General features: G+C 51.8%; 1 protein-coding gene across 5 annotated transcripts in view; it reads right to left on the minus strand.

Annotated features, from left to right (window-relative positions):
- HIVEP3 (HIVEP zinc finger 3) overlaps nt 1–18,679 on the minus strand; it is a 469,700-nt gene that overhangs the window by 166,655 nt on the left and 284,366 nt on the right. The window lies entirely within an intron of this gene.

Below are 18,679 nucleotides of genomic sequence, written 5' to 3' on the forward strand. Positions count from 1 at the left end.
ATCACCATCATCATCATAAATATCATCATCATTACCGTCAACAGCAGGACCATCGCCGTTATCACCATCATCATCATAAATATTGTCATCGTTACTGTCAATAGCAGCACCATCACCATCACCATCACCATCACCATCATCATCATAAATATCATCATCATTATCGTCAACACATCAACAGCAGGACCATCGCCATTATTACCATCATCCTCATAAATATTTGTCATCATTACCATCAACAGCAGGACCATCACCATCATCACCATCATCACCATCATCATCATCATAAATATCGTCATCGTTACTGTCAACAGCAGCAGCAACACCATCACCATCATCCTCATAAATATCATCATCACTACCCTCAACAGCAGGAGGACCATCAACACCATCATCACCACCACCATCATCCTGCTTCCTGTCTCTTTCCGAGTGCTAAAAGGCTTCTCCTTACCCCCTCTAGTAGGATACACAGTAGTTTCTACCTTATAATAGAATTACTTTTATCCACATCTTCCTTCTCAGGTTCATGTCCAGCTCTGTAACTTCAGAGTTGTGTGAACTTGGGTAAGTCACTATCTGACTCTCTGTTTCCTTGTATGTAAAATGGGACAGGAGTTTTAGTAATCCGTGGAACTGTTGTAATGATTAAAGGAAATAATGTATATAAAAGCTCAACACAATATCTGGCATCAGCTAAATGCTTGATAAATGCTGGTCAGTGTTGTTTGTGGTGCTTATGGTATTAGTAGTAGTAAACAGGATCTTCATTTCTCTTCCTAGCTTGTGAGTGCCTGAGGGCAGCGACCATTCCAAATCCATCTCAGTCTCCCCACAGAGTCTAGCACAAGGCCTGTCTCCCAACAGACGTTAATAAGTGTTTGCTAAAACAGTCTTGGAAGCTCACAAAATCAGATGCAAAATAACTCAAGGGACAGGAGCATGGAACATGGCCAAGGACAGAGCCCTGATGGGATCCTGAAGAACTTCAACAGATCTCCTCAAGAGAGCCATTTGTTACCCAAGCCAAGCTGTAGGCCTGCTAGGAACATTCATTCATTCATTCATTCATTCATCAAACTCACCAAATTTTCACTTTGATCAATAACAAATCCCTGCCCAGTGCTTTTCTTTTTTTCTATTGTGAAATTTTGTTTACACCTGCCATGTCATTCAGTCTCCACAAAAGAGCTTAGAGGCAGCTAGACTAGGTATCGACAACACATTTTGTAAATAAGGAAATGGAGGCTCAGAGGGGTGACAAGACTTGCCAAAGGGCACACAGCAGTCAAGGCCATGGTGGGAAGTGGGAGAAGGACCCGTTTGTGACCATGACTCCTTCCCAATGGCCCTGTGATGTCAAGTACTTTATAAATCCACAATCATTATTCTCACTGCCCAGTTCACTTCTCAACAAACAAACTGGAATTAAATTGTTTTGGTGCTATTTCAACATGCCTATTAGAAAAGAAAGACTGTAAGTTCTACGAAGGCAGGAACTCTGAGAGCCACAACAGTGTGGGGCAGTTAAACATATTGAGGCTGACCCCAGACTGCCGGGGCTCAAATCTTGGCTCTGACACTTATTGGCTGTGGAATCTTGGACAAATTACTTAATCTCTCTGTGCTTCAATTTCATCATCTATAAAGAAAGGATAATAGCTATCTATGGGGGTGTTGTGGGTAATAAATGGGCTAATCTATGTGCAGCGTCTAGAATAGTACCTGCTACATAGTAAGGGTTAATTATAATTCTTATTCACGATGCATCCCTGTACCTAGAACAAGGCCTAGCATGCACAAGATCCCCAATAACCATCTGTGGGATCATTGAATGGATGACATACTCCCCGGAAAGAAGTCAATTCAAGTATGGACTGAGCAAGTCCAAAGAGTAGCTGGAGCTCTGGCCTCAAGGAATCTAGAGTCCCCCAGTTCCTGGGTCATAGCCAAATCCAGCAGGAAGGAGATCGGTTATTCTAGGACTTGAAGGCTCTTCTAAAACCAAGAGGTTTTGGGGCGCCTGGGTGGCTCGGTCGGTTAAGCGTCCGACTTCAGCTCAGGTCATGATCTCACGGTCTGTGAGTTCGAGCCCCGCGTCGGGCTCTGTGCTGACAGCTCAGAGCCTGAAGCCTGTTTCAGATTCTGTGTCTCCCTCTCTCTCTGCCCCTCCCCTGTTCATGCTCTCTCTCTGTCTCAAAAATAAACAAACGTTAAAAAAAAAATTTTAAACCAAGAGGTTTCATGTCCAATGAAGGATGGTAAATATGACTGGTGATTAAGAACATGGGCTCTTGAGTCAGATAATTAAATTCAAGTCCTCATTTGTCACTCTGTCATTCTGTCACTCACTCACCAGTTGTGTGCTTACCTCCACGTACCTGCTTCAGTTTCCTTATCCATAAAATGGAGATACTCACACCCCACCCCCCTGAAAGGATTAAATGTCATATGAAGGAGGTAAAGCCTCCTGTCCCCGGCCCCAGTCCATAGTGACAGTGATAATGAGCCCGGCGTGGTCAGCAGCCCTCAGTGTGATGGAGCCCGTCCTATGGACTGTCCTGTGCCAGGTGTTCCTTCCACCACACTCTCCCTCATGTGGGTTCTGGATGCCTCTGCTAGGGACACGCCTTGTGACAGCAGCTTGGGCGCCCCTCTCAAGGCCAAAATGTTGCTGCGAAAAGGCATATTCTCCATTTGGCCCCAGCGCAGACTGGGCCCTGTGGAGGCGAGACAGCTGCTTGGGAAGCAGCCCCCTGGGAAGGGTGGTCTCTAGAGAACCCCTTTGGAGAGTTCCTCCTAAGTGCCAGTGCAAGCAACTCGCAGCCGGCGTGCAGCTGCCTCTGAGGCAGTCCCTGTCCCTGCGGGGGCTGCAAACCCCTGTGCTCCGTTTCCTCAGCCAAGACCCTGAGGCTGGCAGCCCAACCTGCTTAGGGAGAGGAACAAACATTTACCGAGTCAGAGACTTCCCATTCCTTGTCTCTTTCACCTTCACAATAGCCTGTGGGCGGGCATCTTGGTCTCGCCAGGTAGCCGTTGTGAGACCCTGAAGCAATGAGCCACCCCATAGCTCAGCCTCCTCATCTGTGAGCACTACATAAATATCCTTATTTATTAAACCCATCCTCCAGAGAAGGAAGCAGAGGCCTAGAAAGGGAGGTACTTTGTCCAGGATCATGTAACTAACAAGTGACAAAGCTGAAGCTGTTCGGCTTCAAAGTTCCATCCCTCCATCCATCCATTACATTGTGAAGGCCCACCATGCAGTATGCACTTCAGCCATACTCTTTCTCTGATTTTAAAAGATATCCATATGATCTATTTCCCATCACTCCTAGGACCCTAACATTCAAGTCAATTCCACTTAACAAAGGCACATGAAGTCCTTCCTACATGCCAGGCACTATGTGAAGTTTCGTTATTAAAGCTCACGTGGGATCCTCATGACAATCCTGTGCAGTTGACTGCCTTGTCCCCCTTACAGATGAGCAATTCAGAGAGGCAATGAACCTGCCCCCACTCACAAACATGGAGCCTGATGGAAGCCTGAATCATCTGACCCGCAAATCCAGGCTTTTCTCTTCCCGCCACGTTTCCTTTATCCAACTCCCACCTGGCCCACAGACTCTGGAAGTTCCGCTCCTCAAAGTCCCTCATCCGGCAGAGAAGGACGGCCGTCAGCCCTACTGGTCAGTGCCACCCGCCCTGAACCTTCGGGACTTTGTGCCTCCCTGGTGCCCCCACCCCTGGACTTGACCCCTGGTTGCTTACATCTTGCCCACTTCAAAAAAAAAAAAAAAAAAAAAAAGGACACGAGGAAGATTAAAGAATAAAAGTGTAGCATAAGGCTCAAACATCAGATTAAAGCAGAGTCTGGATGTAAAGGGGCAGGGTGGACTGGATGTAAGTGTCTTCAAGGACAATGCCCGATGCGCACAGGGTTTGGGGAAATGGTGCTTTCACATCGCTGCGGGTAGTGGAAGTCGTCAGAGTGTTTTGGGAAGCAATTTCACAGCTTTCACCAAGAGCTCTGCCTCACAAATATCCATACTTCGGGGCAGAGTCATCCCAGTTTTCAGGAATGTAGTCTAAGGGAAAAAATTCTATGCAAATCCCATGCAGCCTCATTTATAATACCGAAGTGCTGAATACTGGAAGCAAATCTAAGTGCCAACACGTGAAAATGGCTAACAGGTCTGTGAAAATGAGAGCACATCAATATTAGGAGCTTGCAAACTACAGCCTGCAGGCCAAATCCCACCAGCAGCCTGTTTTTGTAAATAAAGTTTTATTGGAACACAACCACACCCACTCACATACACAATGTCTCTGGCTGCCTTTGTGCAACAGCTGCAGAATGAACAGTGGGGACAAAAACAGGGTGGCTCAAAACCCTAAAATATTTACTCTCTGGTCCTTTACAGAGCAAGTTTGCTGACCTCTGACCTACTTGGTGGAATATGATGCATCCTTTAAGAATGTGATATGAAGTTTAGAAAAGCAAGCTACAAAGTTTTATAGATTGGATGACTTCATCTATGTAAATAGAAAAAAAAAAAACCCACGCAAATGAAATTGCATGAAACTGTACCTAGACAGAACATAAAACATGAAAAATAGAAAGAGATGAAAATATTAACACGATGAGTAAGATTTTTTTTTTTTTGCTTGCTTGTACTAGTTTTTACTTTCTAATTCTTAAGAAATGCACAGGTATTATATAAAGGTGAAATACACATGTTTTAAAAAGAGAGATGCCTAGGGGCACCTGGGTGGCTCAGTCAATTAAGCGTCCGACTTTGGCTCAGGTTATGCATGATCTCATGGCTCATGGGTTCGAGCCCCGTGTCGGGCTCTGGGCTGACAGCTCCGAGCCTGGAGCCTGCTTTGGATTCCGTGTCTCCCTCTCTCTCTGCCCCTCCCCTGCTCGTGCTCTGTCTCTCTCTCAAAAATAAATTTAAAAAACAAACAAATAAATAAAGAGAGATGCCTAGTTGAATAGCTTAGCTCTGGACATCCTAGCAACCAAGGCAAAGAGTAAAATCAAAGGGGTTCTATTGTCAATAGTAGGAAGATGCCAGGGAACAAGGAAGGTCAAACTCTCCTCTTTCTGAGAGGGCTTGGTCACCAGGGTCTTTGTTTCAAGAGAGTCGAGCAAAACAATGGACAACTTTCTCTATTTTTTACCGATATGCTTAACTGTTTCCTGCATATATGGCTATTCCTGGTTATCGGCCCTCCAATGATGCCCAAGAGAGAACATTAAGCTATGGTTCTGTAGGGGCAATTCTCCTGGTGGCCACGGTGATTTAGGAGTTTTTTATTCGTGGAAAATCACATGGAATCTTGGCGGAAAAAGTATCAGTGTCTCCAATGGACCCATGAATTTTCAACTTACGTTGAAGGCCAGGACAAGAAACAGAAAAAGATGGGGTGTTCTGGTAGAAGCTGAGCGGTACCACCCCTGAAGAGGCAGAGCCTCTGGGACTTTTCGGAGCCCAGCTGGCAAACTGCTCCATTGGCCCATCCCTCTGGGGACCTGGAGAGTCCCTGGTCTTCTTCCAGGTCGAAGGCACGGGCAAGAGCAGCCTAAAGGATGCTCTGCACCCACAGAAGGTAGAGCCATGTCCTCTAGAGACACAACTATGAGGGAAAAGACAAGGCTTCATTGTGAAGATAAGAAAGTGGGACTCATGATTGTGCTTCCATGGAGGGCCCTGGGTGAGGTAAGGAAGGACTTGACCTCTCCAGGATGGCAGTTCTGGCTCAATTCAAAGGCTCTGACAGGTAGGCTGAAGCCTAAGGTGAAGAGGCTCTCTGGTGGGTAAATAAGCCTAGAGGACACACATGTGAACCAAGGTCACATCCCATTCCTATTCCAAGAAGGAAGAAAAGAAGCCTGTTGGCAGTGGGGTGTGGAACACTGTCGTGAAGTGACTGAGACAGGAGCTCTGGATCCTATTTGAATTCCACTGTGTCACTTATTGGCTATGCCCATGGCAAAGTCATTGCTTCTTTCCAAACCTCAGTTTCCTCCTGTGTAAGAAAAGGAAAATGGCAGCCATATAAGGGTTAAATGAGATAGTGCATGCTAAGTGCTTAGTGCCTGACCTGTCCCACAGTAGGTGCTCAATAATGGCGTGCTCTTTGCAGCAATACACTTGGCCAACTCCAAAACCTGCCATGGCAAGGGGATGGTAAGACTGGGAATTGACCTTTGAATTCATGCAGTCTTCTCGGAGAGAGAGAAGAGAGAGAGAGGGAGAGAAGAGAGCGAGCGAGCATGTGATCAGGGGAGAGGGGCAGATGGAGAGACAATCTTAAGCAAGCTCCATGCCCAGTGCAGAGGTTCAATCCCACAACCCTGAGATCATGATCTGAGTCAAAATCAAGAGTAAGACCCTCAACCAACTGAGCCACTCAGGTGCCCCTTGATTCACACACTCTTAAAGAAAGGCTCAGGAATGTTCTGGGGCTATCACCGGTTTCCTGTAATTGGTGAATTGAAGACACACGGATAGAATTTCTAGAGCAGCTGGGAAAAGCCAGGTGGGGCCATTGCCCAGGTAAGTGGCTCAGGAAGCCTCTAGGAGGATTTGACAGAATCATCTACCTGTCAGGGTGATATCAGAGGGGGACCACCTTTGTGGGGACCTGACAGAGGGCTCATGTGTCTCCTCCTCTGAGCAGCTGTCCCCATGCAGTTGTGAATGTGCATCTTTTGCCCTGATGTGAGGGACATGTACCACACTGTCATGCCAGGCGTCATGAGCTCCTGTGGTGGGCATTTGCTGTGGCATCCCTTCTCCCCGCTTCTGTAATAGCACCCTGATTTCATTTGGGGGTCCTGGTCTTGAGGGACAGTAAACCAAGGCTCCCTTGCAGCCCAGGGGAGGGCATGAAGCGGAGCTAGATACTTGGATGCTCGCTTTTAGGTCCTGGAAACTTCCATCTCTGTGGCCTTGGCAAGACAGCCACCAATTTGTTTTTTTGCTCCCCTGAGGAGCCCTGAGTCCTTTCTGAGTCTTGTTATCCAGCTTTCCCATTAATTCTTGGAGTTTCTCATTATCCTTCCAACTTAATCCCTTTTGCTTATGTTGTCTAAAGTCAGCTTCTGTTGCTTACACCAAAGAGCCCTAATGGGTACAAAGAGGAAGAAGTCAAAATGGCACCAAACCCAAACAGGAAAAGTTCAAGTTAAATACTGGGAGCTACCCAGGAGCTTCTCTTGTTTCTTCTCTGTTGGTGGAGACCTGCTTTTATTGGGTCCCACCTTCCCCAGCCCCAGGGGGTAAACCATGATTAATCCAAGGCCGTAAAGGTAGTTTGATTCCATTTGCAAGTGACTGGTCAGACATGGGCATGTGATTCAGTTCTTGCTAACGGGACCTATTACTCCCATTTTACAGCTAAGGGAATCCTTCTCAGCATTTCTAGGAAAGGGGTTCCTTGCTAAAGAAAAAAAAAGAGAGAGAGAGACTGAGAGAGAGAGAGAGAGAGAGAGAGAGATTTTGGGGAAGATGTTCCTCTTCTGCACCATCTACCACCATGTGTGCAAATGGCCCCTGAAACCGTCCTATGACCTTGGATGAGATGATGCAGCTTGGTGGTGAGGTTGGCAGAGCATGGGAAAGTTGGAAAGGACTTGTACCCTTGACATTATTGGGCTGCTGGGTTACTCAGTTTGGAACTGCCTCTATCTCCAAGCTTCTGGAGCTAATAAATCCTCATTGCTTAGGCCACTTGTTACGTTTCTGTTATTTGCTGCCCAAAGCATCCTACTACCCAGCCAGTGCTGGGAATTCCCACACAGGGGAATGTGTGCCCCAGCAGCAGGCTGGGGCTGCAGCCCCAAGGGCCAATGGCAGGAATAAGCCTGGAGAAGGGAGCATCCAGAAGGCGGAGGAAGTTTGTGATGGAGGCAAGCAGGCCATTCACAGGTGGGACACAGGCAGCTTCCGTGTCCCAGCTGGCGGTGGTAATCTCTAAAGCGAAGAGAAGGGCAGGGCCATTTCCTGGATGTCTGCCTTGTTTAGGACAAGAACCCGGCCAGCAGCCTGACGGTCATGGGAAGCAGAGTCTAGCCCAAAGTGGGGTCTGGGTGGAATTGTAATAGCCAGTCAGGGTCTCGGGGTCTGCAGTTCATGTGCAGCTCTGACCCTCGTAGAGAATTAGAGTCTACGGCAGGGAAACAGAGGCAGAACCCAGAAGTAAACCCAGGGATGCAGTCACTGACACAGCAGGGTTTGCGGGAGGCTATAGCTCAGCAGACACATGGCCCCGCCCCCTCAACTGCCACCACCCGTGGGAACGCCAGATGCACAGTTCAAGGCAACCAGGCCAATTCCAGCCCCTGCCAGCCCTGGGCATGGATGAGCTTCTGGCCTCTGTGGCTCAGATGTTGGACAGGTGCATCGGAGGGACAGTGCCTGGAGCGGAGTGGGGCAGTCAGGGGCTAGCAGGCCTAGGTCAGGAAGCAATCTCCATCAGAAGCTGGAAGAGCCCCGGCAAGATTTCCAGCTTATGGCAATTTGAGTCCCAAGGTATGCAAGTGGCTCTAGTGCCTCAGACAGACAGCCTTGCTTGAGACCAAAGGGACAGCAGCTGGACCAACACTCCTCCCTCCATCTCATTCTTCGTGCATTAGACGGGGGGGGGTCAGGCTCTTCCTGTTGCATCCACGCCTGCACACTGCCTCTTCAGAGTGTCCATTACCCCTTTCCTGATGCTGAACAAGCCCCAGGAAGACCCCCTATGGGTCACGTTAGGGGCTGGAAAGATCCTAAAAGCCATCTAAGGGACCGCTCTCATGTGACCAAAAGGGAAAGAGAGGCGCGGTGATGAGCAGGGACGTGTTCTTACCCTGCGATGACCCTGGGAAGTCCACATCATCTCCAAGGTCACACAGCTCTGACATTCCATGGTTCTGCTTCAATAGGCTGAACGTGTGAAATTGTAAATTCATGGTTCCTAATCACTCAGAATGATGCCAACCTTAAGCCCCCAGGGAGGGCCTGACTCTCCTCCTTCATCTCTCCTCTTCCAACAGCTGGGTCCCCTTGCAGGCTCAGTCCTACCACTTGTTCCCGGACCAACCCTCCATCTTATAATCATCAGCGTCACCTGATGGCTCAGACTCGCCTGCTCTAATACTGTGCCTGTTTCTGGAAGCTGTGTCACTGCTCTGTCCCCAAGGCCCAGCACCTGCCTTATTCCTCAGTCCTGGTCCAATGCCCAGCTGTAGCCCCGCACCCCGCTCCCAAGTCCCCAGTGCTGGGACTGTGCAGCACGGTCGTGATATGATGGTGGCCAATGGTGGCTTACGAAGCAGGTGCTTCTTGCTGGGTGAGGATTGTACATGAACTCCCCTTGAGCAAATCCCCAAAGAGAACTATGTCAGGCAGTGACGATCACTACTCGCATTTTACAGATAAGGGAGCCGAAGGCCAGCTTGCCAAAGGTCACTTGTCTGATCAGTGGCAGTGCCGGGATGCCCCCCTGATAGTCCTATGTCAGCTACTTGTCTGGACTCTGTTCCTCCAGACTTTGCTGCAGGCCTGGGCTCGATTCCTCCCACCGCCACTGTCCGGGCTGGCCTTGGGGACCCACTCTGCTCTGAGGGCGTGGTTGGTTCAACTCCCTGGCCTCTCTTACTCTGTAGCTCTCCAGGCTTATGCCGGGTCCCTCAGGGAGGACGTGAGATTTAATGGCTCTGGAAGAACGGGCAGGGGGTGGGGAGGAGGGGACAAGAAGCCAGAAATCAGGCCTGGTTATTTGCAAACATAGACCCCATGACAGCGTCCACAAGGCTAGTTCCGTCCTTCACTTGCTCACTGGGAGTCACAGGCGACAGCTTCAAGGGCTGAAGGCAGCTGACCATCATACCCGCCGTCCAGGGGAAGCTGACAAAGTTTGACAGTCCTGTGTTCAGATTCCAGGTCTGTCCCTTCTAAATTCTACGAACTGGAGACAATTCCGGGTGAAGGGTAGCCTCTCCTTCGGCCCCCAACCCCTGGGCTGTGAAATGGGACTAATGACACCAATCTTGTGTGGCCTTCAAGAGGACACACATGAAGCATCCATGTCAAGTGCCCAGGCCTCAGTGGAGACTGGCTCCCTTCCATGCCTTTCCTCACTGGTTCCTGTTCCCCCTGGCGCTGGCTGCCTTCTGCACCGCAGCCAGAGACATGGCCTCTCGGGGCTGAGAAGCCCAAGCGGTCCCAATGATGCCCAGCATGTGGCTGGCAGGGACTCGGGCACACTCAGCACGCTGGAGATAAATACAGGGTCCAGGCACCTGATTCTAAACAATGGGGCTATTCTGAGGTTCTAATTGCTCAAGGGGAAGGCAGGCTCTGGCCAGTGAGCAGCCCCGGACGGTCAGGACAAGCACCGGGCAGCAAACACATCAAGGAGCAGGTGCAGAAAAGCCGGCCAACAGGTTACAAATACCAGAGTGTCACAGCGGGAGGGTGCTCACAAAGCTTCTGGGGTGACCACACTCCTGGTACACAAGTGGGGAAACTGCGGCTCAGGGTGGCCAAGTGCTTTGACTCGTGGCTTTGACAAATGTTTATCGAGCACCTTCTCCAGGCTAGGCTCCGTGCTCAGCCTCAGGGATCTCACAGTGTGTGGGGAGACAGATGGCACACAAGCAATCCCAGTGCCTTGTGACAACCGCCAGAAGGAGGCAGGGACGGGGCTGCAGGAGCACGAGGACACGCCACACTAGTCATGTGGGTGAATTCCTTCATTCATTCGTTTTTTCATTCATTTATTCACCGACGTGCTCTGTGCTCGTATGGGCCGGGCGCTGTTCAGGGGCTGAAGACACGGCCCTCAGTGAACTCCAGTTCCCACCGTCATGGGGTTTACAGTCTCATGGCAGAGAAAGGCGGTCACAGATAAGCGAAGAGGAGAATGATAGAATGTCAGGGCAGGTAATGTTATAAAGAAAAATCCAGCAGGGTAAGGGGACGGTGGGCACCTGCCACCGATTGACGTTTTAGGTAGATGGTCGGGTTGATGCTAATGATGGCAAGGTGACATTAGCACACGAAGCAGGCAGGGCAATGAGTGTTCCATCCTTGAGTAACGCGGGGAACCATGGCCCCAAGATGGTCTGCCTCAGGGGTCACAGAGCACCAGCAACAGAGTCCGGAGCTGCTCCAGGTCTCCTATCTTACAGGCTAGAGCTGATCCCCTGCTCACCATGACAGTCTCTCTGCCCCCCTCGCCAGCACCCTTCCCTCATCTTCTCCGGGGGCAGAAAGCACCAAGCAGCTCTGCTAGGCGGGGGTCCCGTGGCCACCACCTCCTGGCTCACCAGTGTCCAACTGGCCTCAGGCGATGGAGATTGACAAGACAGGGCTGTGGCTGTGCTGGCACAGCAGGCTGTCCCTCCCCTCTGCCGCCTCCCACGGATGTCAGTGGTGCCCTCCTGTCAGACGCACGTGGTCCCTCCACTTCTGAGCCGTGTGACCTTGACAAGTTCAGCGGAGCACCTGTCAAGACTGGATGTTGTGCCGCGTTCACAGAGCCGGGAGAGGGTGAAGCAGAGGAAGGTGTGAACTGCCCGCAAGAGTCTGTGGCCCGTCGTGGGCATCACTCCCTCCTCAGGGCTCCCACGGCTCTGAGGGCACTTGGGTCCTTTTGTGGTATCTGCCCTGAATGAGACGGCCTGCTCCCAGGGAGCGGCCTGGGCTCCTGAAGGGCCCCCAGCAGCCAGCCTGGACTCAGGGGGTCCCACCCAGCTGCCACTCCACAGGTCCACAACCATCCCCCTGACTGCTACCGGCCAGGAAAGCTAAACCTGAAGATCAAGGAGGGAAGGCAGAACTGTGGATTCGGGGTCAGCTTCTTTAACAGACTAATGACTCTGGGCAAATTCGCTTTTTTTTTTTTTTTTTTTTTTTTTGGTAAATGAGGATACAAATCAGTGTCTAAGGTTCCGCAAAATTATATGGTGATTTTAATATCATTGTTTCCATTCCAGAATCATAGGTTGAAGCCAGAGTACCCCATTTGTAACCTGGCTCTACAGTCCTTTCCACGACGTCCTGCCCCACTGTGTTCTCCTCTCACTGAACTCTCCGGTGACAGGGAGCTCACTACCTGCTGAGCAGCCGTGCCATGTTTTGGCTGTTTCTGAGCAGTTAGAAACTTTCTGTCTATTGCTTGAAGACCTGCCATGCTGAGCTCTGGAATGCACAGAGTGGGTGGTGAGCCAGCCAGGGGAGGAGGGTCTGGAGAGAGGTGCAGGAGGGCGGAGGGAGCGTGCAGGAGTTGAGGAGCACCAGGGAGTGCTCCCGATGGAGCCCCTCACAGGCTGTCAGCACCACCCCCTTCCCAGATAAGCTCCCACTCGAGGTGCCTGCTCTGCTCCAGTCCAGCCCTTCGAAAAGACATCCTGTTTGGGCTGCCTCCTGCCCGGGGCTGCTCAGCAGAGGGACCACAGGGGCCTGGGTTCTCAAGCCCTGATGTATGATTAATGACTCTGATGAGCTCACCAGCCCATGGAGGGAGGGTGATCCGAGGGGAGGCCAGAGGAAGGCTGGTTATGGATTTTAACCCTCTGATGTTACTGGCTGGGAATTTCACATCAATAATTCAAGGCAGTGGGGAGGAGAGGTTGAGAAAAAAAGAGAGGTTGAGCAAAAGAGAGAGGGAGGCAAGGAAGAAGGGGACAGAGGTCGGGAAGGATGGGGGAGGGGAGGAAGACAGGGAAGGAGGAAGCACAGATGCATTTCTGGAGTGTTCCCCATGTGCCACTTTCGCCTCCTTCAGCGACTTCGAGCCCCACAGCTCGAAGCAATCTGTGAAGCACCACCCCCATTAACTGCCACCCCATTAACCGGAGAAGAAACTGAGTGTCAGAGAGAAACAGCTAGGCTTTCAGGGTCAGGGAGGAACAGACACCCAGGTCCGCTGATTCCAGAACCCAGATTCTTTCTTCAACACCTTGACTCTGGAGCGCGGCCGGGTCAGGGAACCCAGAGGGTCCCTACCAGTGTCAGGACACCCAGCTCAGCTCGCGCCCTGGGGCTGACATGTGGCCAGATGAGTTTGAAGGGCTTTGCCCCTGGGAGAGAAAACAGCCATTGGCCTTCTGGACAGCACCAGAACTTTGTTGCTGGAGCTGAAAAAATTAACTGCTATATTTAAAAGCATTGTTCCGTTGCTAAGGCAACAGAGGGGCTAAGAATAATATAAAAAGATGATATGCCAGGTTGTCACTGGCAACCCAATTTTAAGGGTGTGTGTATGTGTTTTAAAAGAAGTTGGGGGGGTGTGGTTCAGACTGTCTTCCCGTCTCCCTCTGGCACCATCTGCCCCAGGGAAATGTCCAAGATGTGGCTACGCCTGGGATCTCACGGGTCTGCGTGATTCGAGGGAGGGCTCGCGTGTCCTGGCCCCGAGCCTAAAGATAAAGGTGGCTCTCTTTCCCTGACTGCTGTCCCCTCCAGGCAGCCCCCCACTGCCTGGGTAACTTCCTTCAGCTGTGGAACCCCAGCCAGAGGCACCTCTCAAACAGATGGCCCCAAAATAACTTCTTCTCCCCGACCTGGGAGCTTGCAGCCAGCCTGGCAGACTCCCCGGGGACCACCCGGGAACACAGATGGTTGGGAGAGAAGAGCAGGAGACAGATTTATTGATCTGCAGCCTGGATGTCAGGGCTGAGAGGCGGCTTGGGGCAGACATGGGCCCAGGGCGGGCCCTGGCGCTCTGAGGAGTCTTAGAGAGAAGCACTGGGTCTAACCTCGATCTGGAGCCGGGGTCCCAGTGGCCTGGAAGGGAACAACAGCAGACCCGATGAGGGACGGGGAGGCGGCTGGGGACACGGCCCCTGGTGCTGCAGCCAGCTGCTTGCCGGGGCTCAGATGGAAACGCTCGCGGGAGATGCAGAACCGGACAGCAAAAGCAGACAAACAGCCTCCCCAGGGCAGTTTATCAACAGTCGTGTTTCGGAAGGAGATTTGTTATCCTTACCTTTGTCACAGTCAGGCGATATGGCGGAAAGCTGTGAGATCAGCCCAACCAGGGATCCCAGGCCAGCTCTGCCGCATACTGCTGTGTGACCTTGAGCAAGGCCCTTAGCATCTCTGGGCCTTGGTCCTATCATAGGTGAAAAGACAGTGGCTTTTTTAAAGGACTATGCCTTGGCCTTGATAAACTGACATGTAGAGAGAGCCAGGCCTGGCACACAGACTATCTTCCATAGCACCACCCCCCGGGAGAAACCTTTATATTAGCACTTCTCTGTGCCAAGCCAACCCTGAAGGCCACAGCGGCGCCCGGAGAACTTGGGGAGGAGAGCGGAATGTGACCAGAGGAGGTGTTTGAGTCGGGGGTAGTCTGAGAAGGCTTCTCTAACAGAGGTGACATTCTAAGAGGGTGACATTTCTGTGCAAATAAATGAGGCAGGACACATAGCTGGGGACCCAGAGTGGTTCCTGGAAGGGTCAGGGAATTCCAAAGGGAGAAGAAGGTCTAATAGAATGAGGAAGGGAGGGAGAGACATTCCAGGCAGTAGGAATGATCTGAGCAAAGGCAAGGAGGTAGGAGAGCACAAGGAGGGTTTGAGAGCAGGGCACAGGCTCACTGGGCCAGAACCTACAAGGAGGGGATGCTGGAGAAGGGAAATGGCCAGATCTGTGTTTCAGCAAGACCTCTGTGGGGAGGTTAGCTGGGCTGAGTGAGCTGGAGGCAGGGAGGCCCATGGGGATCCTGGTGCAAGAGTCCAGACCAGATAAAGGACCCCGGGCTGAGGCAGAACAGGGCTTTATAGGTTACAGGGTACATCCGTGTTCATTATCTCACTGGATCGAGCCAGGAGGTGCAGAGGGTACAGGAGGCACTGCCTACCCCAGCTCTCTCCCATTCTCACGGGGCCTCCCACAGGCAGGAGGCTCCGCCCATGGATCGAGTTGTTCCATATCGATTTCCCAAGCATCCTCAAGAAGTGGGCAAGTCCAGGGGACCCGGGGCGGGGGGCCCAGTGAGGGAGAGGTCTCACGCGTGGGTGTAGTCAGGGAGGGCTTTCTGGAGGAGGAGCAGTGGAGGGCACTGGGGGCAGCCAGCACAGCACGAGTAAAGCTCGGCGAGGGGACTGGTCACAGGGCAGTGGGGACACAGCTCCCAGACCCTGCTGCGGCTGAGGCCTCCCGGAGGAGCGGTGGAAGAAAGCAGGTTGGCCATCTGGGCGGGGCTGGGTCATGGAGAGCCACGAATCCTGGGCTGAGGGGCTGCCTCTCCTGTGGGCGGGGAAGACCCGTGGGGAGCCACGAGGGGCCAGAAGGGTGGGAGATGTGAACAAAGCAGTCTCAGGAAGCCAGGCTGCGCCAGACATCGGGCGCCTCGCTCCTCTTCCCGCCTCTCAGACATGGGAGCCTCCTTGTCCAGTCGTCTGAGTGCTGGCAACAGCCACCAGACCTCAAGCAGCACGTCATGGAAAGTGGGTATGTTTACTGAACAACTACTCTTATTCCAGCAGAAGATACCAGCCTTCCCCCAAGCCTCAGCCTTGCTGTCTTCCCCTTGCGAGGAGAGCTAGGTGCCTTGCATCCTGTCCCCTCAGGATGCAGTTCTGGGCTTCCTTTCCCATGAGGGAGGTGCCCAGAATGTGTCTGGGACGGTGTCTGGGCCTCATGGAGTTCAGGCTGAGTGAGCAGGTGGGCAGACAGCAGTCACAAGGGGCTCAGCCTCTGGGGGATCAGAACCCGGGTGGAGGTTTCTGAGCCAGGGCAGTCCCATGACGCCGGCCCTTGCCTTTCTTCTTCCTTCAACAAATATTTACTGAGCACCTATTAGGCGTCAGGCACTGTTCTAGGCATTGAATCAAACAAAACCCCTGCCTTCTTGGAGCTTAAATTCTACTGGAGAAATAGTCCACCCACACTCGACAGATAAATATCAACAAATGAGTCCTATGAAAGAAATCAACAACTTGGGGGAGGGAAAGTGACCAGAGGAGGTGTTTGAGTGAAGGTGGTCAGGGAAGGCTTCCCTAAGGAGGTGAGATTGTAAGGAGGTGACAGTTCAGCAGAGGCCTGAATAAAGTGAAGGAACAGTGGAGAGAGCATTCGGGAGAAGAGTATTTCGGGCAGAAGGAATGGTACATGCAAGGGACCTGAGGCGGGAATGAGTTTGGTGTTTCTCAGACTCCTCATCCAGTGCTCTGGGCGAACAAAGAGGCTCAGAGAGGTTAGGTGACTTGCCCAGAATCGTGTTGTTGGTTCCTGGCCAAGCAGGGGGAGAGGCCAACTTTTCTGCCTGTTGGTCCAGGGCTCGTGCGCCACTGAGTGGGCAACCGGCCAGCCAGAGTGTGGGCGCTGGCTGCTGGCTGCTGACTGGGGGCGGGGCTCTGGGGTGAGACAGGTGTCACTCAGTCAACAGATATTAACTGAGTACCTACCACATGCCAAGCACCGGCTATTTGGGGCCCTGACATATGGCAGACATATGACACGTGGACAGAAGCGTTTACTGCCATGGAGCCTACATTCCAACGCAAGCTGCAGAACGGCTGAGAAGCTGGGCATTCCGGAATGAACACAACCGCATCTCAGCTTCAGAGAACTCAGAGTCTCTCAAGCACAGGTTCTCAGCAGAAGACGGCCGGCAGGGCCCTTCAGCAGCGCTGAGTCCATTTTAAAGAGGGAGAGACTGAGGCCTGGTGCACTGAATGTCCCACACTCGGCAGCCAGCGGCAGAGCCAGGCCCTTACACCCCGGAGTCCAGGTTCCTAGCCCAGGGGGATGCGTGTGGGTGACGGAGATGATCTTGGGCGTGGTACACACCGGCCGTGTGTCTGTACCTCACACCTGCTATAGCATGGGATCTTTCCGAACCTCCGTTTCCTCATCTGAAAAACGGGACTAGTGTGGCATCTATCTCAAATAGTGCTCATGAAAATTAAGATGACATATGTAAAGGGCTTAGCACGGTGAATGCTTGCAGTTGTGATAATTATCAGCGAAACTTCAAGGACACTAGTATCTCTTTTTGAAGGTGACAGAGATTGAACTCTGCTGTGATCTGAACAGCTGACCTGCCCCAGCTAACAGGCTAAGTATCCCACAGAGGGTCTGCCCCAGCATGTTAGCTGATGGAGAATAAGGGCTGTTTCGCTCCCACCTCGAAACAGAAACCTTCTGTGTGTGTGGCCTGGCCTGAATCCTCATCAATCCCCTTTCCCCTTCTTTCCACGCTCTCCTGTGTCTCTGTCTCTAACTCTCCCCACCCCTCTCTCTCTCTGTCTCTCTCTCATACACACACACACACACACACACACACACACACACACACACAGAGGCATGTGTTACAATTATGGCTATAAGACTTTAACGCACCCCAGGCAGTGGGATCCAAGACCGAAGGGAAGCAGAGAAGTTTCCAGAAGACTCTAGCTTGGACGGAGGTACATGTTTTTTTTTGGGTTTTTTTTGTTGTTTATTTTTTTTAATTTTTTTTTCAACGTTTATTTATTTTTGGGACAGAGAGAGACAGAGCATGAACGGGGGAGGGGCAGAGAGAGAGGGAGACACAGAACCGGAAACAGGCTCCAGGCTCTGAGCCGTCAGCCCAGAGCCTGACGCGGGGCTCGAACTCACGGACCGCGAGATCGTGACCTGGCTGAAGTCGGACGCTTAACCGACTGCGCCACCCAGGCGCCCCTAGGAGGTACATGTTTTAAACCTCCCTTTTGGCTGGGCTGAAACGAACCTTGATGGGACTAGGGCCTGTCCGGAGGTAAGGAGGGCAAGAGCCCATGGCCAAGTGGGACTGATAAGACATACACCATTGATATGATAAAAGACCAGGGCCCAACAGCCAGAGTGGAGGACTCAGAGGGTGCTACAGAAGCCGTGAACAGTAGCTGTGCAAAGGGCACCCCAGAGGACTTCCTGGAAGGGGAGGAGGAGGAGGGGAAGGAGGGATTCATTTGAGCTTCAAAAGATGGGGAGGATTTGGGCAAACAGACTCCATTGCTCAGTATGGGAGTAGCATTACAGGCAGACGATGAAACAAAGTGACAAAGCACAGACAGTGGAACGTTGAGGGTGTAGGACAACAGTGAGGTTCCAGTGATGATTTGGGTTTCTTCTAAGTTGAAAGTAAGATGTGACCAACAATAATTCCTTCATTCACATGAATAGCTCACCTATCTAAAACCAGCTGAGGCAGCCTAGGCTTTCCTTCCTGTGCCTGAATTGTTCCAACTCCCAAATGAGTGCGTCCCTGACACGGGAGGGAGGTGGCCCCAGAACAGATATTTCTGACCAACAGGCAGTCATCGGCTGACCCACACTGTTCAGGAGACCTGGGACCAATCTTCCTATGCCCATCAAGAAGTCCTAGGCTCATCTCAAGGCCTTGGGTTTCCTGGGACACCCATCTTTCTGGGGCAAAAGCCACCACATCGGATGGATGATGCAAGGACCGGGATGAGGACAGGGACACACCCAGAGCACCTCCTCAGCCTCCCCTAAACCACAGGGCACCCCAGGTGGGATGATGGCTCACGGCCACACCACGCGTGGAACCGAACCTTGAAGAGCTGCGGTGTCTTGCGCCTGAGTCCTATACCTGGTTAAGTAGCAAAGCCTGGGTTTGAAGCCAGGAGAGTACAGCTCCCAGCCCCCAGGGCCTTTGCAACTCCCAGCCCCCAGGGCCTTTG

The sequence above is a fragment of the Herpailurus yagouaroundi genome, unplaced genomic scaffold (assembly GCF_014898765.1).
Source record: "Herpailurus yagouaroundi ecotype Mexico unplaced genomic scaffold, PumYag 77, whole genome shotgun sequence".
Lineage (NCBI taxonomy): Eukaryota > Metazoa > Chordata > Mammalia > Carnivora > Felidae > Herpailurus > Herpailurus yagouaroundi.